This window comes from Scyliorhinus torazame, chromosome 6 (genome assembly GCF_047496885.1).
Source record: "Scyliorhinus torazame isolate Kashiwa2021f chromosome 6, sScyTor2.1, whole genome shotgun sequence".
In the NCBI taxonomy this organism is placed as follows: domain Eukaryota; kingdom Metazoa; phylum Chordata; class Chondrichthyes; order Carcharhiniformes; family Scyliorhinidae; genus Scyliorhinus; species Scyliorhinus torazame.
In genome coordinates this window covers 37,930,946-37,958,505 of record NC_092712.1, presented here as the reverse complement: position 1 = coordinate 37,958,505, position 27,560 = coordinate 37,930,946, and the positions used below count along the sequence as shown (strand labels likewise).

The following is a 27,560-nucleotide window of genomic DNA, read 5'->3' as shown; positions in this document are numbered from 1 at the left end:
TGCCCCAGTGCTGCGGCTTTCAACCAACAGATGCTTCTGCTTGCAACACTTCCCCAACAATGGATATTTTGATGCAACGCTTCCCCAACAATGGATATTTTGATGCAACGCTTCCCCAACAATGGATATTTTGATGCAACACTTCCCCAACAATGGATATTTTGATGCAACGCTTCCCCAACAATGGATATTTTGATGCAACGCTTCCCCAACAATGGATATTTTGATGCAACGCTTCCCCAACAATGGATATTTTGATGCAACACTTCCCCAACAATGGATATTTTGATGCAACACTTCCCCAACAATGGATATTTTGATGCAACACTTCCCCAACAATCCACATTTTGACATCACTTTCAACAGTCTCGCAGCTTGCATCAATCGCTTCTCGGCCTTTTGGCTAAGATCAAGTGTAGTCTCATTTGATTGAGAGAAGCTGAGGATTTCGATGTCGATCGTGGATTGGAGAACTCGGAGGGATTGAAGTCGTCAAAGAGGAAACGTTTGGAGCTTGGCTGCTATTGGTGGATCTACATGCTGGCCTAAACCTCGGGTTTAGGCCTAACGCCGATACAGTTTCACACCCAACGTACGAGCTATGGATGCAGCTGCATCCCGACCACCAGGCTGGGGAGTGCGAAACACTGTCCGAGTCACAGTAAAGAAAACGGAGGGAGAGTCACCTTTGGACTGGAAACACTTCGTGAAGAGGGTGCTGCTCGAGTGTTGTGGGTTTAAAGCAACAGAGATCTTCTGCTTGCAAAACTTCCCCAAGAATGGTTTCTTTGATGTCACCTTCAAGAGCGTCGCAGCGTGCATCAAATTCTTGAACGTCTTCAAGGAAAAAGGTAACCAGAGTCCCTTGTCGATCCTGACTGCGGAACCTCTGTTTACGCTACCGGCACAGCGAAATCGGGTTGTTACACTGCACACGTACAACCCCCACGTCCCTGTATCTGATGTGCTCACGTTCCTCGCCAGGTACGCTGAGCTGAAAAGTGACAGCGTGCAAGTGAAAGACACCTTCGGCATCTGGACAAGTGAGCACCAGGTCAAGGTGACCCTAAGAACGGACAGCAACGGAGCCATCCTGCATCCCCCCTCCAATTTCGCTATTGGAGTAAATCGTGGCTACCTCTACTACGTGGGACAGCCACGAGTATGCCACACCTGTGGCAAAACGGGGCATGTTGCCGCAAACTGCAGTGTGACCTTCTGCAAGAACTGCAGGCAGGAGGGACACATGACTAAGGACTGCAAAGAAGACAAGTGCTGCAACCTGTGTGGGGAGGCCGGCCATCTTTACAGGGCCTGCCCGAAACGCGGGGCAACATACGCTGAAATCATCAGCAGCGGAGTTAAAAAGGCGACCAGAGAGGAGGTGCATACACCCTCCACCGAAAAAGACACCACGGCTCAGAATGAGGAAAAGCAACAAAAGGGCCCCCAACAAAAAGAAGAGGCCCCAGCACCTCCTGACAACCCAACCCCAGCCCCATCTGATGAGGAACACTCAATGGAAGAGGAAGAGGATGGGACAAAGAATAAAGAGCCCTGGGAAACAGTGAACAGGGACAAACGAAAGCGGAAACAAAAAAACAAACTGAAGAACCCCCCGAGGGGTAGTGGCAAAAAGCGACACCTCTCAGCCGGCGCACTTAGCGCCGACACCTCATCCGATGAGGGAAAACAGGACAAGAATCGGCCTCAAATAAAGAGGCAAAGCACCAACGTGGAACGGAAGGCACAGACCCCCCAGACCACCGACCGGGAAGGAAACAAGGTCACAGACCAACCCCCGATAGTAACGAGCAGCAACAACCCAGGTGAAGACCGGCCTGCAACCCCAACACCTACTGACTGCCATGACGAACGCCAGGGCTACATCACCCCCCCAATGCATCTGCATCAAAATCACGGGGCCAGTACGGACCAGAACAGCTTTCTCAGCCCTGCAACTGTGCTAAAGTTTGCGAGCACCACCGGCATGCTGGGGAACATCGAACAGCTGGAACAGCCAACTGTATAGACTCTGGACTCTTGAGACTGGTAAATCTATCTTTTAAAAAATGGGTTTAAAAATTGCATCCATAAATGTGCGAAGCATCAAAGATACTTCGCGGTGTGTAGCCACACTCAACTATTTGGCAAATGTAAAAGCTGACCTACTGTTCCTGCAGGAGTGCGGAATTCCGCACCTCAGCAACTACAGGCGCTGGTCGAGCTGGTGGTCCCACGGGCCATCCATCTGGTCAGGAGGAAACGACTGCCGTTCCTCCGGCCTGGGTATTCTGCTGCGGGGAGGCAACTTCACCATCTCCGACGTTAAGGAGGTGGTGGGCGGGCGCCTCCTCGTAGCAGACGTGAAATACAAAAACACCCCTCTCAGACTTATTAATGTGTACGCCCCGGCCGTAAAAAGTGAGCGGCTGGCAGTCCTTCAGCAACTCCCACTGCTGTTGGCCACCTCCAAGCCGGTCATCCTGGGTGGTGACTTCAACTGCATCATCGATGCGGCTGGACGATCCAGCAAAGCCGACAGCAAACTAGACGCTACGTCCAGACTCCTGATGGAAACGGTAAAAGACGCCAAGCTGCTCGACGTCTGCAGCAACCCTGCAGACGGCGCGCAGCGTAGATACACATGGTCACGGCCAGACGGGTCCGTCCGCTCCAGGATAGACTTCTTTTTTGTGTCCCGAGCTTTCACGGTCAGGTCCACCGACGTAACGCCGGTGTTCTTCTCTGACCACTGCCTCCTACTGGCCGACTGCCACCTGCAGGAAGACCAGGGGGTAGGCAGGGGGACGTGGAAGCTAAATGTAAAACTGCTGACCCCTGAGAACATCGAGGAACTCAGGAGGGATTACAAAGGTTGGAGAACCGTGAAACCCCTCTTTGAGGCCCCACATCTCTGGTGGGAAGCAATCAAGGGGAATATCAAGAGGTTTTTCATCCTCAAGGGCGTTCAAAAGGTGAGAGAGAGACGAGGGGTCATGTCCAGGCTCCAGAAAAGTATGCAAAATTTGCTCCAGCTGCAGTCGATGGGGGTGGATGTCAAGGAGGATCTCCAAGAGGTGAAGAGCCAGCAAGCCTCGCTCTACACCTCGGAGGCCTCCAAGGTTATCTTCCGTTCCAGAGTCCGCTCCGTGGAGCAGGACGAAAAGTGCTCACGCTTCTTCTTCCAAAAGGTGCACAGAGAGACCTCTGTGATCAGCAGCCTGAAGGAAGAAGATGGCTCTGAAAAGTCATCGCAGTCTGACATCCTGAGGATCAGCCAATCCTTTTATGCCGGACTGTATGACCTGAAGCCAACAGATAGCACTGTTTCCCAGACCTTCCTGTCGACTATCACGGAGGTCATAGGCGACAGCGAGCTGGAAAACCTGGACAAACCACTAACTCTGGACGAGCTGACAAAGGCCGCCAAGTCCTTCGAGACGAGTAAAACTCCCGGAAGCGACGGCTTACCGGTTGAGTTGTATTCGGCTCTGTGGGACTGGATGGGCCCAGACCTGCTGGAAGTGTACGAGAGTATGCTTCTGGAAGGCAGCATGTCAGAGTCCATGAGGAAAGGCATCATCACCCTCATCTACAAGCAGAAGGGGGAAAGGGAAGAAATTCGAAATTGGCGACCCATTTCACTGTTGAATGTGGACTACAAAATTCTAGCAAAGGTCATCGCCAATCGGGTCAGGTCTGCTCTGGAGTCGGTGATCCACCCTGACCAGACCTGTGCTGTACCCGGCAGGAAGATCTCTGATAGCCTTGCGCTACTCAGGGATACGATCGCCTACGTGCAGGACAGGAGGGTGGACACCTGCCTCATCAGCCTTGACCAGGAGAAGGCTTTTGACAGAATATCGCACACCTACATGATGGATGTGCTCTCCAAAATGGGGTTTGGGGAGGGAATTCGCAATTGGATCAAACTGCTCTACACAAACATCTATAGCGCAGTCTCAATCAATGGGTGGGAATCAGAAAAGTTCCAGATCAAATCTGGAGTCAGGCAGGGCTGCCCTCTCTCCTCTGCCCTTTTTGTGTGCTGCATAGAACCTTTTGCCGAGTCCATCAGGAGGGATCCGGGTATAAGAGGAGTGACGATCCCAGGCAGTGGAGGCATGCAAGTCAAGGCCTCCCTGTACATGGACGACGTTGCCGTCTTCTGCTCGGATCCTGCGTCTGTGCGCAGGCTCTTGACCACCTGCGACCAGTTTGAACTGGCCTCGGGAGCCAAGGTAAACCGGGGCAAGAGCGAGGCCATGTTCTTTGGGAACTGGGCCGACCGGTCCTTTGTCCCCTTCACTGTCAGGTCAGATTACCTGAAGGTGCTGGGGATATGGTTCGGAGCTGCTGGGGCGTGCACCAAAAACTGGGAGGAGCGCATCGCAAAGGTAAGACAGAAACTGGGCTGGTGGGAGCAACGCTCCCTCTCCATTGCGGGCAAAACCCTGGTCATCAGGTGTGAGGTACTCTCGGTGTTGCTGTACGTGGCGCAGGTCTGGCCCATAACCCGACCCTACGCCACAGCAGTCACCCGGGCCATCTTCAAATTCATCTGGGGATCCAAGATGGACCGTGTCCGAAGGGACACCATGTACAAACCTCTGGAGAAAGGAGGGCGGAACGTACCCAACGCCTCCCTCATCCTGTTGGCCACCTTTGTGTCCAGCTGCATCAAGCTGTGCGTGGACCCCCAGTATGCAAACACCAAGTGTCACTACATACTGAGGTTCTACCTGTCCCCGGTGTTACGAAGGATGGGCCTGGCCTCATTGCCGCGGAACGCTCCAAGTAGTTGGACCGTACCGTACCACCTGTCCTTCGTGGAAAAGTTTTTGAAGAAAAACACCTTTGACCACAAGGCAATGAAGCAGTGGTCAGCACGTAATGTCCTCGAGGCCCTCAGGGAAAAGGAGACCGTGGAGGACGTTGGATGGTTCCCTGAGCAGACTGCCAGAGTCATCTGGCAGAACGCCTCATCACCAGAACTTTCAAACAAGCACCAAGACCTAGCTTGGCTGGTGGTGAGAAGGGCCCTCCCTGTCAGATTCTTCATGCACACCCGAAGGCTCTGCACCAATGCACGCTGCCCTCGGAGTGGCTGTGGGGGAAATGAGACGGTCACACACCTCCTTGTGGAATGTGCCTTTGCAAAGAAGGTCTGGAGAGAGATGCAGTGGTATTTGTCAAGGTTTATCCCAAACAGATCTGTGACACAGGACTCTGTGCTCTACGGACTGTTTCCAGGGACACACACCGAGACAAATATCAACTGCTGCTGGAAGGTCATCAACTCGGTAAAAGACGCTCTTTGGTCTGCCCGAAACTTGCTGATCTTCCAGTGCAAAGAATTGTCCTCGACCGAGTGTTGCAGACTGGCACATTCCAAGGTCCAGGACTACGTGCTGAGGGACGCACTCAAGCTTGGGGCAGCTGCCGCCAAGGCGCAATGGGGAAAGACCACAGTGTAAAGTCTTTCCAGCAAATGTACACCGAGGGGCCGGTAACAGTGTAAAGCCCCTCGGTCGGGGCAACCAACACTCCAATGTATAAAACAAACATGCCACTGTAAATATTTCAGAAGGAATTGTAATGTAAAGAGTGATATGTGTATGACAATAACAAAATTGAATGGAAGAAAGTCAAGGCAACATGTAACCCTGCCGGAAATGTACAGTCAAGACAATTTGAAATGTTTCTGTAATGCTCATGATAAATTTTTATGAATAAAGTATATTTTTTTGAGAAAAAAAAAAAAAAAAAAAAAAATCTGTTCTTATCAGTTTAATATCTGATACGTCCCTTATCTGGGGACCATATATTAAATTGATTTTTGGAGCAGGGAGATGGAATAGGGGCTTGCTCCGTCCACTCCACGCATCGACCTGGTATTGCAGTACCTCCGGGAACGGTGCACACACCCCCTTTATGGGGAATTTCAAAGTCAAAAAACAGCTCAAGCATGTACATGCACTTCTCTACTTCATGCCTTTTCTCTTCATTCTCCAATATGGACAATCTGCTTACAACACTTTGCAACCACTCGCCTGCTGTGCATCACTATTTATTCCTGAAGCCGGTGCTGCCCCAGTGCTGCGGCTTTCAACCAACAGATGCTTCTGCTTGCAACACTTCCCCAACAATGGATATTTTGATGCAACGCTTCCCCAACAATGGATATTTTGATGCAACGCTTCCCCAACAATGGATATTTTGATGCAACGCTTCCCCAACAATGGATATTTTGATGCAACGCTTCCCCAACAATGGATATTTTGATGCAACACTTCCCCAACAATGGATATTTTGATGCAACGCTTCCCCAACAATGGATATTTTGATGCAACGCTTCCCCAACAATGGATATTTTGATGCAACGCTTCCCCAACAATGGATATTTTGATGCAACACTTCCCCAACAATGGATATTTTGATGCAACACTTCCCCAACAATGGATATTTTGATGCAACACTTCCCCAACAATGGATATTTTGATGCAACACTTCCCCAACAATCCACATTTTGACATCACTTTCAACAGTCTCGCAGCTTGCATCAATCGCTTCTCGGCCTTTTGGCTAAGATCAAGTGTAGTCTCATTTGATTGAGGGAAGCTGAGGATTTCGATGACGATCGTGGATTGGAGAACTCGGAGGGATTGAAGTCGCCAAAGAAGAAACGTTTGGAGCTTGGCTGCTATTGGTGGATCTACATGCTGGCCTAAACCTCGGGTTTAGGCCTAACGCCGATACAGTTTCACACCCAACGTACGAGCTATGGATGCAGCTGCATCCCGACCACCAGGCTGGGGCGTGCGAAACACTGTCCGAGTCACAGTGAAGAAAACGGATGGAGAGTCACCTTTGGACCGGAAACACTTCGTGAAGAAGGTGCTGCTCGAGTGCTGTGGGTTTAAAGCAACAGAGATCTTCTGCTTGCAAAACTTCCCCAAGAATGGTTTCTTTGATGTCACCTTCAAGAGCGTCGCAGCGTGCATCAAATTCTTGAACGTCTTCAAGGAAAAAGGTAACCAGAGTCCCTTGTCGATCCTGACTGCGGAACCTCTGTTTACGCTACCGGCACAGCGAAATCGTGTTGTTACACTGCACACGTACAACCCCCACGTCCCTGTATCTGATGTGCTCACGTTCCTCGCCAGGTACGCTGAGCTGAAAAGTGACAGCGTGCAAGTGAAAGACACCTTCGGCATCTGGACAAGTGAGCACCAGGTCAAGGTGACCCTAAGAACGGACAGCAACGGAGCCATCCTGCATCCCCCCTCCAATTTCGCTATTGGAGTAAATCGTGGCTACCTCTACTACGTGGGACAGCCACGAGTATGCCACACCTGTGGCAAAACGGGGCATGTTGCCGCAAACTGCAGTGTGACCTTCTGCAAGAACTGCAGGCAGGAGGGACACATGACTAAGGACTGCAAAGAAGACAAGTGCTGCAACCTGTGTGGGGAGGCCGGCCATCTTTACAGGGCCTGCCCGAAACGCGGGGCGACATACGCTGAAATCATCAGCAGCGGAGTCAAAAAGGCGACCAGAGAGGAGGTGCATACACCCTCCACCGAAAAAGACACCATGGTTCAGAATGAGGAAAAGCAACAGAAGGGCCCCCAACAAAAAGAGGAGGCCCCAGCACCTCCTGACAACCCAACCCCAGCCCCATCTGATGAGGAACACTCAATGGAAGAGGAAGAGGATGGGACAAAGAATAAAGAGCCCTGGGAAACCGTGAACAGGGACAAACGTAAGAGGAAACAAAAAAACAAACTGAAGAACCCCCTGAGGGGTAGTGGCAAAAAGCGACACCTCTCAGCCGGCGCACTTAGTGCCGACACCTCATCCGATGAGGGAAAACAGGACAAGAATCGGCCTCAAATAAAGAGGCAAAGCACCGACGTGGAACGGAAGGCACAGACCCCCCAGACCACCGACCGGGAAGAAAACAAGGTCACAGACCAACCCCCGATAGCAACGAGCAGCAATAACCCAGGTGAAGACCGGCCTGCAACCCCAACACCTACTGACTGCCACGACGAACCCCAGGGCTACACCACCCCCCCAATGCATCTGCATCAAAATCACGGGGCCAGTACGGACCAGAACAGTTTTCTCAGCCCTGCAACTGTGCTAAAGTTTGCGAGCACCACCGGCATGCTGGGGAACATTCAACAGCTGGAACAGCCAACTGTATAGACTCTGGACTCTTGAGATTGGTAAATCTATCTTTTCATAATGGGTTTAAAAATTGCATCCATAAATGTGCGAAGCATCAAAGATACTTCGCGGTGTGTAGCCACACTCAACTATTTGGCAAATGTAAAAGCTGACCTACTGTTCCTGCAGGAGTGCGGAATTCCGCACCTCAGCAACTACAGGCGCTGGTCGAGCTGGTGGTCCCACGGGCCATCCATCTGGTCAGGAGGAAACGACTGCCGCTCCTCCGGCCTGGGTATTCTGCTGCGGGGAGGCAACTTCACCATCTCCGACGTTAAGGAGGTGGTGGGCGGGCGCCTCCTCGTAGCAGACGTGAAATACAAAAACACCCCTCTCAGACTTATAAATGTGTACGCCCCGGCCGTAAAAAGTGAGCGGCTGGCAGTTCTTCAGCAACTCCCACTGCTGTTGGCCACCTCCAAGCCGGTCATCCTGGGTGGTGACTTCAACTGCATCATCGATGCGGCTGGACGATCCAGCAAAGCCGACAGCAAACTAGACGCTACGTCCAGACTCCTGATGGAAACGGTAAAAGACGCCAAGCTGCTCGACGTCTGCAGCAACCCTGCAGACGGCGCGCAGCGTAGATATACATGGTCACGGCCGGATGGGTCCGTCCGCTCCAGGATAGACTTCTTTTTTGTGTCCCGAGCTTTCACGGTCAGGTCCACCGACGTAACGCCGGTGTTTCTTCTCTGACCACTGCCTCCTACTGGCCGACTGCCACCTGCAGGAAGACCAGGGGGTAGGCAGGGGGACATGGAAGCTAAATGTAAAACTGCTGACCCCTGAGAACATCGAGGAACTCAGGAGGGATTACAAAGGTTGGAGAACCGTGAAACCCCTCTTTGAGGCCCCACATCTCTGGTGGGAAGCAATCAAGGGGAATATCAAGAGGTTTTTCATCCTCAAGGGCGTTCAAAAGGTGAGAGAGAGACGAGGGGTCATGTCCAGGCTCCAGAAAAGTATGCAAAATTTGCTCCAGCTGCAGTCGATGGGGGTGGATGTCAAGGAGGATCTCCAAGAGGTGAAGAGCCAGCAAGCCTCGCTCTACACCTCGGAGGCCTCCAAGGTTATCTTCCGTTCCAGAGTCCGCTCCGTGGAGCAGGACGAAAAGTGCTCACGCTTCTTCTTCCAAAAGGTGCACAGAGACACCTCTGTGATCAGCAGCCTGAAGGAAGAAGATGGCTCTGAAAAGTCATCGCAGTCTGACATCCTGAGGATCAGCCAATCCTTTTATGCCGGACTGTATGACCTGAAGCCAACAGATAGCACTGTTTCCCAGACCTTCCTGTCGACTATCACGGAGGTCATAGGCGACAGCGAGCTGGAAAACCTGGACAAACCACTGACTCTGGACGAGCTGACAAAGGCCGCCAAGTCCTTCGAGACGAGTAAAACTCCCGGAAGCGACGGCTTACCGGTTGAGTTGTATTCGGCTCTGTGGGACTGGATGGGCCCAGACCTGCTGGAAGTGTACGAGAGTATGCTTCTGGAAGGCAGCATGTCAGAGTCCATGAGGAAAGGCATCATCACCCTCATCTACAAACAGAAGGGGGAAAGGGAAGAAATTCGAAATTGGCGACCCATTTCACTGTTGAATGTGGACTACAAAATTCTAGCAAAGGTCATCGCCAATCGGGTCAGGTCTGCTCTGGAGTCGGTGATCCACCCTGACCAGACCTGTGCTGTACCCGGCAGGAAGATCTCTGATAGCCTCGCGCTACTCAGGGATACGATCGCCTACGTGCAGGACAGGGGGGTGGACACTTGCCTCATCAGCCTTGACCAGGAGAAGGCTTTTGACAGAATATCGCACACCTACATGATGGATGTGCTCTCCAAAATGGGGTTTGGGGAGGGAATTCGCAATTGGATCAAACTGCTCTACACAAACATCTATAGCGCAGTCTCAATCAATGGGTGGGAATCAGAAAAGTTCCAGATCAGATCTGGAGTCAGGCAGGGCTGCCCTCTCTCCTCTGCCCTTTTTGTGTGCTGCATAGAACCTTTTGCCGAGTCCATCAGGAGGGATCCGGGTATAAGAGGAGTGACGATCCCAGGCAGTGGAGGCATGCAAGTCAAGGCCTCCCTGTACATGGACGACGTTGCCGTCTTCTGCTCGGATCCTGCGTCTGTACGCAGGCTCTTAACCACCTGCGACCAGTTTGAACTGGCCTCTGGAGCCAAGGTAAACCGGGGCAAGAGCGAGGCCATGTTCTTTGGGAACTGGGCCGACCGGTCCTTTGTCCCCTTCACTGTCAGGTCAGATTACCTGAAGGTGCTGGGGATATGGTTCGGAGCTGCTGGGGCGTGCACCAAAAACTGGGAGGAGCGCATAGGAAAGGTAAGACAGAAACTGGGCTGGTGGGAGCAACGCTCCCTCTCCATTGCGGGCAAAACCCTGGTCATCAGGTGTGAGGTACTCTCGGTGCTACTGTACGTGGCGCAGGTCTGGCCCATAACCCGACCCTACGCCACAGCAGTCACCCGGGCCATCTTCAAATTTATCTGGCGATCCAAGATGGACCGTGTCCGAAGGGACACCATGTACAAACCTCTGGAGAAGGGAGGGCGGAACGTACCCAACGCCTCCCTCATCCTGCTGGCCACCTTTGTGTCCAGCTGCATCAAGCTGTGCGTGGACCCCCAGTATGCAAACACCAAGTGTCACTACATACTGAGGTTCTACCTGTCCCCGGTGTTGCGAAGGATGGGCCTGGCCTCATTGCCGCGGAACGCTCCAAGTAGTTGGACCGTACCGTACCACCTGTCCTTCGTGGAAAAGTTTTTGAAGAAAAACACCTTTGACCACAAGGCAATGAAGCAGTGGTCAGCACGTAATGTCCTCGAGGCCCTCAGGGAAAAGGAGACCGTGGAGGACGTTGGATGGTTCCCTGAGCAGACTGCCAGAGTCATCTGGCAGAACGCCTCATCACCAGAACTTTCAAACAAGCACCAAGACCTAGCTTGGCTGGTGGTGAGAAGGGCCCTCCCTGTCAGATTCTTCATGCACACCCGAAGGCTCTGCACCAATGCACGCTGCCCTCGGAGTGGCTGTGGGGGAAATGAGACGGTCACACACCTCCTTGTGGAATGTGCCTTTGCAAAGAAGGTCTGGAGAGAGATGCAGTGGTATTTGTCAAGGTTTATCCCAAACAGATCTGTGACACAGGACTCTGTGCTCTACGGACTGTTTCCAGGGACACACACCGAGACAAATATCAACTGCTGCTGGAAGGTCATCAACTCGGTAAAAGACGCTCTTTGGTCTGCCCGAAACTTGCTGATCTTCCAGTGCAAAGAATTGTCCTCGACCGAGTGTTGCAGACTGGCACATTCCAAGGTCCAGGACTACGTGCTGAGGGACGCACTCAAGCTTGGGGCAGCTGCCGCCAAGGCGCAATGGGGAAAGACCACAGTGTAAAGTCTTTCCAGCAAACGTACACCGAGGGGCGCGTAACAGTGTAAAGCCCCTCGGTCTGGGCAACCAACACTCCAATGTATAAAACAAACATGCCACTGTAAATATTTAAGAAGGAATTGTAATGTAAAGAGTGATATTTGTACGACAATATCATAATTGAATGAAAGAAAGTCAAGGCAACATGTAACCCTGCCGAAAATGTACAGTCAAGACAATTTGAAATGTTTCTGAAATGCTCATGATAAATTTTTATGAATAAAGTATATTTTTTTGAATAAAAAAAAAAAAAAAATCTGTTCTTATCAGTTTAATATCTGATACGTCCCTTATCTGGGGACCATATATTAAATTGATTTTTGGAGCAGGGAGATGGAATAGGGGCTTGCTCCGTCCACTCCACGCATCGACCTGGTATTGCAGTACCTCCGGGAACGGTGCACACACCCCCTTTATGGGGAATTTCAAAGTCAAAAAACAGCTCAAGCATGTACATGCACTTCTCTACTTCATGCCTTTTCTCTTCATTCTCCAATATGGACAATCTGCTTACAACACTTTGCAACCACTCGCCTGCTGTGCATCACTATTTCTTCCTGAAGCCGGTGCTGCCCCAGTGCTGCGGCTTTCAACCAACAGATGCTTCTGCTTGCAACACTTCCCCAACAATGGATATTTTGATGCAACGCTTCCCCAACAATGGATATTTTGATGCAACGCTTCCCCAACAATGCATATTTTGATGCAACGCTTCCCCAACAATGGATATTTTGATGCAACGCTTCCCCAACAATGGATATTTTGATGCAACACTTCCCCAACAATGGATATTTTGATGCAACGCTTCCCCAACAATGGATATTTTGATGCAACGCTTCCCCAACAATGGATATTTTGATGCAACGCTTCCCCAACAATGGATATTTTGATGCAACACTTCCCCAACAATGGATATTTTGATGCAACACTTCCCCAACAATGGATATTTTGATGCAACACTTCCCCAACAATGGATATTTTGATGCAACACTTCCCCAACAATCCACATTTTGACATCACTTTCAACAGTCTCGCAGCTTGCATCAATCGCTTCTCGGCCTTTTGGCTAAGATCAAGTGTAGTCTCATTTGATTGAGAGAAGCTGAGGATTTCGATGTCGATCGTGGATTGGAGAACTCGGAGGGATTGAAGTCGTCAAAGAGGAAACGTTTGGAGCTTGGCTGCTATTGGTGGATCTACATGCTGGCCTAAACCTCGGGTTTAGGCCTAACGCCGATACAGTTTCACACCCAACGTACGAGCTATGGATGCAGCTGCATCCCGACCACCAGGCTGGGGAGTGCGAAACACTGTCCGAGTCACAGTAAAGAAAACGGAGGGAGAGTCACCTTTGGACCGGAAACACTTCGTGAAGAGGGTGCTGCTCGAGTGTTGTGGGTTTAAAGCAACAGAGATCTTCTGCTTGCAAAACTTCCCCAAGAATGGTTTCTTTGATGTCACCTTCAAGAGCGTCGCAGCGTGCATCAAATTCTTGAACGTCTTCAAGGAAAAAGGTAACCAGAGTCCCTTGTCGATCCTGACTGCGGAGCCTCTGTTTACGCTACCGGCACAGCGAAATCGGGTTGTTACACTGCACACGTACAACCCCCACGTCCCTGTGTCTGATGTGCTCACGTTCCTCGCCAGGTACGCTGAGCTGAAAAGTGACAGCGTGCAAGTGAAAGACACCTTCGGCATCTGGACAAGTGAGCACCAGGTCAAGGTGACCCTAAGAACGGACAGCAACGGAGCCATCCTGCATCCCCCCTCCAATTTCGCTATTGGAGTAAATCGTGGCTACCTCTACTACGTGGGACAGCCACGAGTATGCCACGCATGTGGCAAAACGGGGCATGTTGCCGCAAACTGCAGTGTGACCTTCTGCAAGAACTGCAGGCAGGAGGGACACATGACTAAGGACTGCAAGGAAGACAAGTGCTGCAACCTGTGTGGGGAGGCCGGCCATCTTTACAGGGCCTGCCCGAAACGCGGGGCGACATATGCACAGATCATCAGCAGCGGAGTCAAAAAGGCGACCAGAGAGGAGGTGCATACACCCTCCACCGAAAAAGACACCACGGTTCAGAATGAGGAAAAGCAACAGAAGGGCCCCCAACAAAAAGAGGAGGCCCCAGCACCTCCTGACAACCCAACCCCAGTCCCATCTGATGAGGAACACTCAATGGAAGAGGAAGAGGATGGGGCAAAGAATAAAGAGCCCTGGCAAACCGTGAACAGGGACAAACGAAAGAGGAAACAAAAAAACAAACTGAAGAACCCCCTGAGGGGTAGTGGCAAAAAGCGACACCTCTCAGCCGGCGCACTTAGTGCCGACACCTCATCCGATGAGGGAAAACAGGACAAGAATCGGCCTCAAAAAAAGAGGCAAAGCACCGACGTGGAACGGAAGGCACAGACCCCCCAGACCACCGACCGGGAAGAAAACAAGGTCACAGACCAACCCCCGATAGCAACGAGCAGCAATAACCCAGGTGAAGACCGGCCTGCAACCCCAACACCTACTGACTGCCACGACGAACCCCAGGGCTACACCACCCCCCCCAATGCATCTGCATCAAAATCACGGGGCCAGTACGGACCAGAACAGTTTTCTCAGCCCTGCAACTGTGCTAAAGTTTGCGAGCACCACCGGCATGCTGGGGAACATTCAACAGCTGGAACAGCCAACTGTATAGACTCTGGACTCTTGAGACTGGTAAATCTATCTTTTCATAATGGGTTTAAAAATTGCATCCATAAATGTGCGAAGCATCAAAGATACTTCGCGGTGTGTAGCCACACTCAACTATTTGGCAAATGTAAAAGCTGACCTACTGTTCCTGCAGGAGTGCGGAATTCCGCACCTCAGCAACTACAGGCGCTGGTCGAGCTGGTGGTCCCACGGGCCATCCATCTGGTCAGGAGGAAACGACTGCCGCTCCTCCGGCCTGGGTATTCTGCTGCGGGGAGGCAACTTCACCATCTCCGACGTTAAGGAGGTGGTGGGCGGGCGCCTCCTCGTAGCAGACGTGAAATACAAAAACACCCCCCTCAGACTTATTAATGTGTACGCCCCGGCCGTAAAAAGTGAGCGGCTGGCAGTCCTTCAGCAACTCCCACTGCTGTTGGCCACCTCCAAGCCGGTCATCCTGGGTGGTGACTTCAACTGCATCATCGATGCGGCTGGACGATCCAGCAAAGCCGACAGCAAACTAGACGCTACGTCCAGACTCCTGATGGAAACGGTAAAAGACGCCAAGCTGCTCGACGTCTGCAGCAACCCTGCAGACGGCGCGCAGCGTAGATACACATGGTCACGGCCAGACGGGTCCGTCCGCTCCAGGATAGACTTCTTTTTTGTGTCCCGAGCTTTCACGGTCAGGTCCACCGACGTAACGCCGGTGTTCTTCTCTGACCACTGCCTCCTACTGGCCGACTGCCACCTGCAGGAAGACCAGGGGGTAGGCAGGGGGACATGGAAGCTAAATGTAAAACTGCTGACCCCTGAGAACATCGAGGAACTCAGGAGGGATTACAAAGGTTGGAGAACCGTGAAACCCCTCTTTGAGGCCCCACATCTCTGGTGGGAAGCAATCAAGGGGAATATCAAGAGGTTTTTCATCCTCAAGGGCGTTCAAAAGGTGAGAGAGAGACGAGGGGTCATGTCCAGGCTCCAGAAAAGTATGCAAAATTTGCTCCAGCTGCAGTCGATGGGGGTGGATGTCAAGGAGGATCTCCAAGAGGTGAAGAGCCAGCAAGCCTCGCTCTACACCTCGGAGGCCTCCAAGGTTATCTTCCGTTCCAGAGTCCGCTCCGTGGAGCAGGACGAAAAGTGCTCACGCTTCTTCTTCCAAAAGGTGCACAGAGAGACCTCTGTGATCAGCAGCCTGAAGGAAGAAGATGGCTCTGAAAAGTCATCGCAGTCTGATATCCTGAGGATCAGCCAATCCTTTTATGCCGGACTGTATGACCTGAAGCCAACAGATAGCACTGTTTCCCAGACCTTCCTGTCGACTATCACGGAGGTCATAGGCGACAGCGAGCTGGAAAACCTGGACAAACCACTAACTCTGGACGAGCTGACAAAGGCCGCCAAGTCCTTCGAGACGAGTAAAACTCCCGGAAGCGACGGCTTACCGGTTGAGTTGTTTTCGGCTCTGTGGGACTGGATGGGCCCAGACCTGCTGGAAGTGTACGAGAGTATGCTTCTGGAAGGCAGCATGTCAGAGTCCATGAGGAAAGGCATCATCACCCTCATCTACAAGCAGAAGGGGGAAAGGGAAGAAATTCGAAATTGGCGACCCATTTCACTGTTGAATGTGGACTACAAAATTCTAGCAAAGGTCATCGCCAATCGGGTCAGGTCTGCTCTGGAGTCGGTGATCCACCCTGACCAGACCTGTGCTGTACCTGGCAGGAAGATCTCTGATAGCCTCGCGCTACTCAGGGATACGATCGCCTACGTGCAGGACAGGGGGGTGGACACTTGCCTCATCAGTCTTGACCAGGAAAAGGCTTTTGACAGAATATCGCACACCTACATGATGGATGTGCTCTCCAAAATGGGGTTTGGGGAGGGAATTCGCAATTGGATCAAACTGCTCTACACAAACATCTATAGCGCAGTCTCAATCAATGGGTGGGAATCAGAAAAGTTCCAGATCAGATCTGGAGTCAGGCAGGGCTGCCCTCTCTCCTCTGCCCTTTTTGTGTGCTGCATAGAACCTTTTGCCGAGTCCATCAGGAGGGATCCGGGTATAAGAGGAGTGACGATCCCAGGCAGTGGAGGCATGCAAGTCAAGGCCTCCCTGTACATGGACGACGTTGCCGTCTTCTGCTCGGATCCTGCGTCTGTACGCAGGCTCTTGACCACCTGCGACCAGTTTGAACTGGCCTCTGGAGCCAAGGTAAACCGGGGCAAGAGCGAGGCCATGTTCTTTGGGAACTGGGCCGACCGGTCCTTTGTCCCCTTCACTGTCAGGTCAGATTACCTGAAGGTGCTGGGGATATGGTTCGGAGCTGCTGGGGCGTGCACCAAAAACTGGGAGGAGCGCATAGGAAAGGTAAGACAGAAACTGGGCTGGTGGGAGCAACGCTCCCTCTCCATTGCGGGCAAAACCCTGGTCATCAGGTGTGAGGTACTCTCGGTGCTACTGTACGTGGCGCAGGTCTGGCCCATAACCCGACCCTACGCCACAGCAGTCACCCGGGCCATCTTCAAATTTATCTGGCGATCCAAGATGGACCGTGTCCGAAGGGACACCATGTACAAGCCTCTGGAGAAGGGAGGGCGGAACGTACCCAACGCCTCCCTCATCCTGTTGGCCACCTTTGTGTCCAGCTGCATCAAGCTGTGCGTGGACCCCCAGTATGCAAACACCAAGTGTCACTACATACTGAGGTTCTACCTGTCCCCGGTGTTGCGAAGGATGGGCCTGGCCTCATTGCCGCGGAACGCTCCAAGTAGTTGGACCGTACCGTACCACCTGTCCTTTGTGGAAAAGTTTTTGAAGGAAAACACCTTTGACCACAAGGCAATGAAGCAGTGGTCAGCACGTAATGTCCTCGAGGCCCTCAGGGAAAAGGAGACCGTGAAGGACGTTGGATGGTTCCCTGAGCAGACTGCCAGAGTCATCTGGCAGAACGCCTCATCACCAGAACTTTCAAACAAGCACCAAGACCTAGCTTGGCTGGTGGTGAGAAGGGCCCTCCCTGTCAGATTCTTCATGCACACCCGAAGGCTCTGCACCAATGCACGCTGCCCTCGGAGTGGCTGTGGGGGAAATGAGACGGTCACACACCTCCTTGTGGAATGTGCCTTTGCAAAGAAGGTCTGGAGAGAGATGCAGTGGTATTTGTCAAGGTTTATCCCAAACAGATCTGTGACACAGGACTCTGTGCTCTACGGACTGTTTCCAGGGACACACACCGAGACAAATATCAACTGCTGCTGGAAGGTCATCAACTCGGTAAAAGACGCTCTTTGGTCTGCCCGAAACTTGCTGATCTTCCAGTGCAAAGAATTGTCCTCGACCGAGTGTTGCAGACTGGCACATTCCAAGGTCCAGGACTACGTGCTGAGGGACGCACTCAAGCTTGGGGCAGCTGCCGCCAAGGCGCAATGGGGAAAGACCACTGTGTAAAGTCTTTCCAGCAAATGTACACCGAGGGGCGCGTAACAGTGTAAAGCCCCTCGGTCTGGGCAACCAACACTCCAATGTATAAAACAAACATGACAATGTAAATATTTAAGAAGGAATTGTAATGTAAAGAGTGATATGTGTATGACAATATCAAAATTGAAGGAAAGAAAGTCAAGGCAACATGTAACCCTGCCGAAAATGTACAGTCAAGACAATTTGAAATGTTTCTGAAATGCTCATGATAAATTTTTATGAATAAAGTATATTTTTTTGAAAAAAAAAAAAAAAAAAAAAAAAAAAAAATCTGTTCTTATCAGTTTAATATCTGATACGTCCCTTATCTGGGGACCATATATTAAATTGATTTTTGGAGCAGGGAGATGGAATAGGGGCTTGCTCCGTCCACTCCACGCATCGACCTGGTATTGCAGTACCTCCGGGAACGGTGCACACACCCCCTTTATGGGGAATTTCAAAGTCAAAAAACAGCTCAAGCATGTACATGCACTTCTCTACTTCATGCCTTTTCTCTTCATTCTCCAATATGGACAATCTGCTTACAACACTTTGCAACCACTCGCCTGCTGTGCATCACTATTTCTTCCTGAAGCCGGTGCTGCCCCAGTGCTGCGGCTTTCAACCAACAGATGCTTCTGCTTGCAACACTTCCCCAACAATGGATATTTTGATGCAACGCTTCCCCAACAATGGATATTTTGATGCAACGCTTCCCCAACAATGCATATTTTGATGCAACGCTTCCCCAACAATGGATATTTTGATGCAACGCTTCCCCAACAATGGATATTTTGATGCAACACTTCCCCAACAATGGATATTTTGATGCAACGCTTCCCCAACAATGGATATTTTGATGCAACGCTTCCCCAACAATGGATATTTTGATGCAACGCTTCCCCAACAATGGATATTTTGATGCAACACTTCCCCAACAATGGATATTTTGATGCAACACTTCCCCAACAATGGATATTTTGATGCAACACTTCCCCAACAATGGATATTTTGATGCAACACTTCCCCAACAATCCACATTTTGACATCACTTTCAACAGTCTCGCAGCTTGCATCAATCGCTTCTCGGCCTTTTGGCTAAGATCAAGTGTAGTCTCATTTGATCGAGGGAAGCTGAGGATTTCGATGACGATCGTGGATTGGAGAACTTGGAGGGATTGAAGTCGTCAAAGAAGAAACGTTTGGAGCTTGGCTGCTATTGGTGGATCTACATGCTGGCCTAAACCTCGGGTTTAGGCCTAACGCCGATACAGTTTCACACCCAACGTACGAGCTATGGATGCAGCTGCATCCCGACCACCAGGCTGGGGCGTGCGAAACACTGTCCGAGTCACAGTGAATAAAACGGATGGAGAGTCACCTTTGGACCGGAAACACTTCGTGAAGAAGGTGCTGCTCGAGTGCTGTGGGTTTAAAGCAACAGAGATCTTCTGCTTGCAAAACTTCCCCAAGAATGGTTTCTTTGATGTCACCTTCAAGAGCGTCGCAGCGTGCATCAAATTCTTGAACGTCTTCAAGGAAAAAGGTAACCAGAGTCCCTTGTCGATCCTGACTGCGGAACCTCTGTTTACGCTACCGGCACAGCGAAATCGGGTTGTTACACTGCACACGTACAACCCCCACGTCCCTGTATCTGATGTGCTCACGTTCCTCGCCAGGTACGCTGAGCTGAAAAGTGACAGCGTGCAAGTGAAAGACACCTTCGGCATCTGGACAAGTGAGCACCAGGTCAAGGTGACCCTAAGAACGGACAGCAACGGAGCCATCCTGCATCCCCCCTCCAATTTCGCTATTGGAGTAAATCGTGGCTACCTCTACTACGTGGGACAGCCACGTGTATGCCACACCTGTGGCAAAACGGGGCATGTTGCCGCAAACTGCAGTGTGACCTTCTGCAAGAACTGCAGGCAGGAGGGACACATGACTAAGGACTGCAAAGAAGACAAGTGCTGCAACCTGTGTGGGGAGGCCGGCCATCTTTACAGGGCCTGCCCGAAACGCGGGGCGACATACGCTGAAATCATCAGCAGCGGAGTTAAAAAGGCGACCAGAGAGGAGGTGCATACACCCTCCACCGAAAAAGACACCACGGCTCAGAATGAGGAAAAGCAACAAAAGGGCCCCCAACAAAAAGAAGAGGCCCCAGCACCTCCTGACAACCCAACCCCAGCCCCATCTGATGAGGAACACTCAATGGAAGAGGAAGAGGATGGGACAAAGAATAAAGAGCCCTGGGAAACAGTGAACAGGGACAAACGAAAGCGGAAACAAAAAAACAAACTGAAGAACCCCCCGAGGGGTAGTGGCAAAAAGCGACACCTCTCAGCCGGCGCACTGAGCGCCGACACCTCATCCGATGAGGGAAAACAGGACAAGAATCGGCCTCAAATAAAGAGGCAAAGCACCAACGTGGAACGGAAGGCACAGACCCCCCAGACCACCGACCGGGAAGGAAACAAGGTCACAGACCAACCCCCGATAGTAACGAGCAGCAACAACCCAGGTGAAGACCGGCCTGCAACCCCAACACCTACTGACTGCCATGACGAACGCCAGGGCTACATCACCCCCCCAATGCATCTGCATCAAAATCACGGGGCCAGTACGGACCAGAACAGCTTTCTCAGCCCTGCAACTGTGCTAAAGTTTGCGAGCACCACCGGCATGCTGGGGAACATCGAACAGCTGGAACAGCCAACTGTATAGACTCTGGACTCTTGAGACTGGTAAATCTATCTTTTTTATAATGGGTTTAAAAATTGCATCCATAAATGTGCGAAGCATCAAAGATACTTCGCGGTGTGTAGCCACACTCAACTATTTGGCAAATGTAAAAGCTGACCTACTGTTCCTGCAGGAGTGCGGAATTCCGCACCTCAGCAACTACAGGCGCTGGTCGAGCTGGTGGTCCCACGGGCCATCCATCTGGTCAGGAGGAAACGACTGCCGCTCCTCCGGCCTGGGTATTCTGCTGCGGGGAGGCAACTTCACCATCTCCGACGTTAAGGAGGTGGTGGGCGGGCGCCTCCTCGTAGCAGACGTGAAATACAAAAACACCCCTCTCAGACTTATTAATGTGTACGCCCCGGCCGTAAAAAGTGAGCGGCTGGCAGTTCTTCAGCAACTCCCACTGCTGTTGGCCACCTCCAAGCCGGTCATCCTGGGTGGTGACTTCAACTGCATCATCGATGCGGCTGGACGATCCAGCAAAGCCGACAGCAAACTAGACGCTACGTCCAGACTCCTGATGGAAACGGTAAAAGACGCCAAGCTGCTCGACGTCTGCAGCAACCCTGCAGGCGGCGCGCAGCGTAGATACACATGGTCACGGCCAGACGGGTCCGTCCGCTCCAGGATAGACTTCTTTTTTGTGTCCCGAGCTTTCACGGTCAGGTCCACCGACGTAACGCCGGTGTTCTTCTCTGACCACTGCCTCCTACTGGCCGACTGCCACCTGCAGGAAGACCAGGGGGTAGGCAGGGGGACGTGGAAGCTAAATGTAAAACTGCTGACCCCTGAGAACATCGAGGAACTCAGGAGGGATTACAAAGGTTGGAGAACCGTGAAACCCCTCTTTGAGGCCCCACATCTCTGGTGGGAAGCAATCAAGGGGAATATCAAGAGGTTTTTCATCCTCAAGGGCGTTCAAAAGGTGAGAGAGAGACGAGGGGTCATGTCCAGGCTCCAGAAAAGTATGCAAAATTTGCTCCAGCTGCAGTCGATGGGGGTGGATGTCAAGGAGGATCTCCAAGAGGTGAAGAGCCAGCAAGCCTCGCTCTACACCTCGGAGGCCTCCAAGGTTATCTTCCGCTCCAGAGTCCGCTCCGTGGAGCAGGACGAAAAGTGCTCACGCTTCTTCTTCCAAAAGGTGCACAGAGACACCTCTGTGATCAGCAGCCTGAAGGAAGAAGATGGCTCTGAAAAGTCATCGCAGTCTGACATCCTGAGGATCAGCCAATCCTTTTATGCCGGACTGTATGACCTGAAGCCAACAGATAGCACTGTTTCCCAGACCTTCCTGTCGACTATCACGGAGGTCATAGGCGACAGCGAGCTGGAAAACCTGGACAAACCACTGACTCTGGACGAGCTGACAAAGGCCGCCAAGTCCTTCGAGACGAGTAAAACTCCCGGAAGCGACGGCTTACCGGTTGAGTTGTATTCGGCTCTGTGGGACTGGATGGGCCCAGACCTGCTGGAAGTGTACGAGAGTATGCTTCTGGAGGGCAGCATGTCAGAGTCCATGAGGAAAGGCATCATCAACCTCATCTACAAACAGAAGGGGGAAAGGGAAGAAATTCGAAATTGGCGACCCATTTCACTGTTGAATGTGGACTACAAAATTCTAGCAAAGGTCATCGCCAATCGGGTCAGGTCTGCTCTGGAGTCGGTGATCCACCCTGACCAGACCTGTGCTGTACCCGGCAGGAAGATCTCTGATAGCCTCGCGCTACTCAGGGATACGATCGCCTACGTGCAGGACAGGGGGGTGGACACTTGCCTCATCAGCCTTGACCAGGAGAAGGCTTTTGACAGAATATCGCACACCTACATGATGGATGTGCTCTCCAAAATGGGGTTTGGGGAGGGAATTCGCAATTGGATCAAACTGCTCTACACAAACATCTATAGCGCAGTCTCAATCAATGGGTGGGAATCAGAAAAGTTCCAGATCAGATCTGGAGTCAGGCAGGGCTGCCCTCTCTCCTCTGCCCTTTTTGTGTGCTGCATAGAACCTTTTGCCGAGTCCATCAGGAGGGATCCGGGTATAAGAGGAGTGACGATCCCAGGCAGTGGAGGCATGCAAGTCAAGGCCTCCCTGTACATGGACGACGTTGCCGTCTTCTGCTCGGATCCTGCGTCTGTACGCAGGCTCTTAACCACCTGCGACCAGTTTGAACTGGCCTCTGGAGCCAAGGTAAACCGGGGCAAGAGCGAGGCCATGTTCTTTGGGAACTGGGCCGACCGGTCCTTTGTCCCCTTCACTGTCAGGTCCGATTACCTGAAGGTGCTGGGGATATGGTTCGGAGCTGCTGGGGCGTGCACCAAAAACTGGGAGGAGCGCATAGGAAAGGTAAGACAGAAACTGGGCTGGTGGGAGCAACGCTCCCTCTCCATTGCGGGCAAAACCCTGGTCATCAGGTGTGAGGTACTCTCGGTGCTACTGTACGTGGCGCAGGTCTGGCCCATAACCCGACCCTACGCCACAGCAGTCACCCGGGCCATCTTCAAATTTATCTGGCGATCCAAGATGGACCGTGTCCGAAGGGACACCATGTACAAACCTCTGGAGAAGGGAGGGCGGAACGTACCCAACGCCTCCCTCATCCTGTTGGCCACCTTTGTGTCCAGCTGCATCAAGCTGTGCGTGGACCCCCAGTATGCAAACACCAAGTGTCACTACATACTGAGGTTCTACCTGTCCCCGGTGTTGCGAAGGATGGGCCTGGCCTCATTGCCGCGGAACGCTCCAAGTAGTTGGACCGTACCGTACCACCTGTCCTTTGTGGAAAAGTTTTTGAAAGAAAACACCTTTGACCACAAGGCAATGAAGCAGTGGTCAGCACGTAATGTCCTCGAGGCCCTCAGGGAAAAAGAGACCGTGGAGGACGTTGGATGGTTCCCTGAGCAGACTGCCAGAGTCATCTGGCAGAACGCCTCATCACCAGAACTTTCAAACAAGCACCAAGACCTAGCTTGGCTGGTGGTGAGAAGGGCCCTCCCTGTCAGATTCTTCATGCACACCCGAAGGCTCTGCACCAATGCACGCTGCCCTCGGAGTGGCTGTGGGGGAAATGAGACGGTCACACACCTCCTTGTGGAATGTGCCTTTGCAAAGAAGGTCTGGAGAGAGATGCAGTGGTATTTGTCAAGGTTTATCCCAAACAGATCTGTGACACAGGACTCTGTGCTCTACGGACTGTTTCCAGGGACACACACCGAGACAAATATCAACTGCTGCTGGAAGGTCATCAACTCGGTAAAAGACGCTCTTTGGTCTGCCCGAAACTTGCTGATCTTCCAGTGCAAAGAATTGTCCTCGACCGAGTGTTGCAGACTGGCACATTCCAAGGTCCAGGACTACGTGCTGAGGGACGCACTCAAGCTTGGGGCAGCTGCCGCCAAGGCGCAATGGGGAAAGACCACTGTGTAAAGTCTTTCCAGCAAATGTACACCGAGGGGCGCGTAACAGTGTAAAGCCCCTCGGTCTGGGCAACCAACACTCCAATGTATTAAACAAACATGACAATGTAAATATTTAAGAAGGAATTGTAATGTAAAGAGTGATATGTGTATGACAATATCAAAATTGAATGAAAGAAAGTCAAGGCAACATGTAACCCTGCCGGAAATGTACAGTCAAGACAATTTGAAATGTTTATGTAATGCTCATGATAAATTTTTATGAATAAAGTATATTTTTTTGAAAAAAAAAAAAAAAAAAAAAAAATCTGTTCTTATCAGTTTAATATCTGATACGTCCCTTATCTGGGGACCATATATTAAATTGATTTTTGGAGCAGGGAGATGGAATAGGGGCTTGCTCCGTCCACTCCACGCATCGACCTGGTATTGCAGTACCTCCGGGAACGGTGCACACACCCCCTTTATGGGGAATTTCAAAGTCAAAAAACAGCTCAAGCATGTACATGCACTTCTCTACTTCATGCCTTTTCTCTTCATTCTCCAATATGGACAATCTGCTTACAACACTTTGCAACCACTCGCCTGCTGTGCATCACTATTTCTTCCTGAAGCCGGTGCTGCCCCAGTGCTGCGGCTTTCAACCAACAGATGCTTCTGCTTGCAACACTTCCCCAACAATGGATATTTTGATGCAACGCTTCCCCAACAATGGATATTTTGATGCAACGCTTCCCCAACAATGGATATTTTGATGCAACGCTTCCCCAACAATGGATATTTTGATGCAACGCTTCCCCAACAATGGATATTTTGATGCAACGCTTCCCCAACAATGGATATTTTGATGCAACGCTTCCCCAACAATGGATATTTTGATGCAACGCTTCCCCAACAATGGATATTTTGATGCAACGCTTCCCCAACAATGGATATTTTGATGCAACACTTCCCCAACAATGGATATTTTGATGCAACACTTCCCCAACAATGGATATTTTGATGCAACACTTCCCCAACAATCCACATTTTGACATCACTTTCAACAGTCTCGCAGCTTGCATCAATCGCTTCTCGGCCTTTTGGCTAAGATCAAGTGTAGTCTCATTTGATTGAGAGAAGCTGAGGATTTCGATGTCGATCGTGGATTGGAGAACTCGGAGGGATTGAAGTCGTCAAAGAGGAAACGTTTGGAGCTTGGCTGCTATTGGTGGATCTACATGCTGGCCTAAACCTCGGGTTTAGGCCTAACGCCGATACAGTTTCACACCCAACGTACGAGCTATGGATGCAGCTGCATCCCGACCACCAGGCTGGGGAGTGCGAAACACTGTCCGAGTCACAGTAAAGAAAACGGAGGGAGAGTCACCTTTGGACCGGAAACACTTCGTGAAGAGGGTGCTGCTCGAGTGTTGTGGGTTTAAAGCAACAGAGATCTTCTGCTTGCAAAACTTCCCCAAGAATGGTTTCTTTGATGTCACCTTCAAGAGCGTCGCAGCGTGCATCAAATTCTTGAACGTCTTCAAGGAAAAAGGTAACCAGAGTCCCTTGTCGATCCTAACTGCGGAGCCTCTGTTTACGCTACCGGCACAGCGAAATCGGGTTGTTACACTGCACACGTACAACCCCCACGTCCCTGTGTCTGATGTGCTCACGTTCCTCGCCAGGTACGCTGAGCTGAAAAGTGACAGCGTGCAAGTGAAAGACACCTTCGGCATCTGGACAAGTGAGCACCAGGTCAAGGTGACCCTAAGAACGGACAGCAACGGAGCCATCCTGCATCCCCCCTCCAATTTTGCTATTGGAGTAAATCGTGGCTACCTCTACTACGTGGGACAGCCACGAGTATGCCACACCTGTGGCAAAACGGGGCATGTTGCCGCAAACTGCAGTGTGACCTTCTGCAAGAACTGCAGACAGGAGGGACACATGACTAAGGACTGCAAAGAAGACAAGTGCTGCAACCTGTGTGGGGAGGCCGGCCATCTTTACAGGGCCTGCCCGAAACGCGGGGCGACATACGCTGAAATCATCAGCAGCGGAGTTAAAAAGGCGACCAGAGAGGAGGTGCATACACCCTCCACCGAAAAAGACACCACGGCTCAGAATGAGGAAAAGCAACAAAAGGGCCCCCAACAAAAAGAAGAGGCCCCAGCACCTCCTGACAACCCAACCCCAGCCCCATCTGATGAGGAACACTCAATGGAAGAGGAAGAGGATGGGACAAAGAATAAAGAGCCCTGGGAAACAGTGAACAGGGACAAACGAAAGCGGAAACAAAAAAACAAACTGAAGAACCCCCCGAGGGGTAGTGGCAAAAAGCGACACCTCTCAGCCGGCGCACTGAGCGCCGACACCTCATCCGATGAGGGAAAACAGGACAAGAATCGGCCTCAAATAAAGAGGCAAAGCACCAACGTGGAACGGAAGGCACAGACCCCCCAGACCACCGACCGGGAAGGAAACAAGGTCACAGACCAACCCCCGATAGCAACGAGCAGCAACAACCCAGGTGAAGACCGGCCTGCAACCCCAACACCTACTGACTGCCATGACGAACGCCAGGGCTACATCACCCCCCCAATGCATCTGCATCAAAATCACGGGGCCAGTACGGACCAGAACAGCTTTCTCAGCCCTGCAACTGTGCTAAAATTTGCGAGCACCACCGGCATGCTGGGGAACATCGAACAGCTGGAACAGCCAACCGTATAGACTCTGGACTCTTGAGACTGGTAAATCTATCTTTTTTATAATGGGTTTAAAAATTGCATCCATAAATGTGCGAAGCATCAAAGATACTTCGCGGTGTGTAGCCACACTCAACTATTTGGCAAATGTAAAAGCTGACCTACTGTTCCTGCAGGAGTGCGGAATTCCGCACCTCAGCAACTACAGGCGCTGGTCGAGCTGGTGGTCCCACGGGCCATCCATCTGGTCAGGAGGAAACGACTGCCGCTCCTCCGGCCTGGGTATTCTGCTGCGGGGAGGCAACTTCACCATCTCCGACGTTAAGGAGGTGGTGGGCGGGCGCCTCCTCGTAGCAGACGTGAAATACAAAAACACCCCTCTCAGACTTATTAATGTGTACGCCCCGGCCGTAAAAAGTGAGCGGCTGGCAGTTCTTCAGCAACTCCCACTGCTGTTGGCCACCTCCAAGCCGGTCATCCTGGGTGGTGACTTCAACTGCATCATCGATGCGGCTGGACGATCCAGCAAAGCCGACAGCAAACTAGACGCTACGTCCAGACTCCTGATGGAAACGGTAAAAGACGCCAAGCTGCTCGACGTCTGCAGCAACCCTGCAGACGGCGCGCAGCGTAGATACACATGGTCACGGCCAACGGGTCCGTCCGCTCCAGGATAGACTTCTTTTTTGTGTCCCGAGCTTTCACGGTCAGGTCCACCGACGTAACGCCGGTGTTCTTCTCTGACCACTGCCTCCTACTGGCCGACTGCCACCTGCAGGAAGACCAGGGGGTAGGCAGGGGGACGTGGAAGCTAAATGTAAAACTGCTGACCCCTGAGAACATCGA

At 51.6% G+C, this 27,560-nt stretch overlaps 1 protein-coding gene and 4 non-coding genes across 5 annotated transcripts in view; 4 read left to right on the top strand and 1 right to left on the bottom strand.

Annotated features, from left to right (window-relative positions):
* The window catches only part of LOC140424756 (nuclease EXOG, mitochondrial-like), a 387,484-nt gene that overhangs the window by 293,746 nt on the left and 66,178 nt on the right, over window positions 1-27,560 (bottom strand). The gene's annotated exons all lie outside the window — the stretch shown is intronic.
* On the top strand, window positions 5,743-5,931 carry LOC140425947 (U2 spliceosomal RNA). The gene has a single exon (XR_011948094.1). It is a non-coding gene; the product is annotated as a U2 spliceosomal RNA (small nuclear RNA).
* Window positions 11,928-12,110, top strand: LOC140425933 (U2 spliceosomal RNA). The gene has a single exon (XR_011948085.1). It is a non-coding gene; the product is annotated as a U2 spliceosomal RNA (small nuclear RNA).
* On the top strand, window positions 18,107-18,300 carry LOC140425950 (U2 spliceosomal RNA). The gene has a single exon (XR_011948097.1). It is a non-coding gene; the product is annotated as a U2 spliceosomal RNA (small nuclear RNA).
* On the top strand, window positions 24,297-24,484 carry LOC140425944 (U2 spliceosomal RNA). Its single transcript, XR_011948091.1, has one exon. It is a non-coding gene; the product is annotated as a U2 spliceosomal RNA (small nuclear RNA).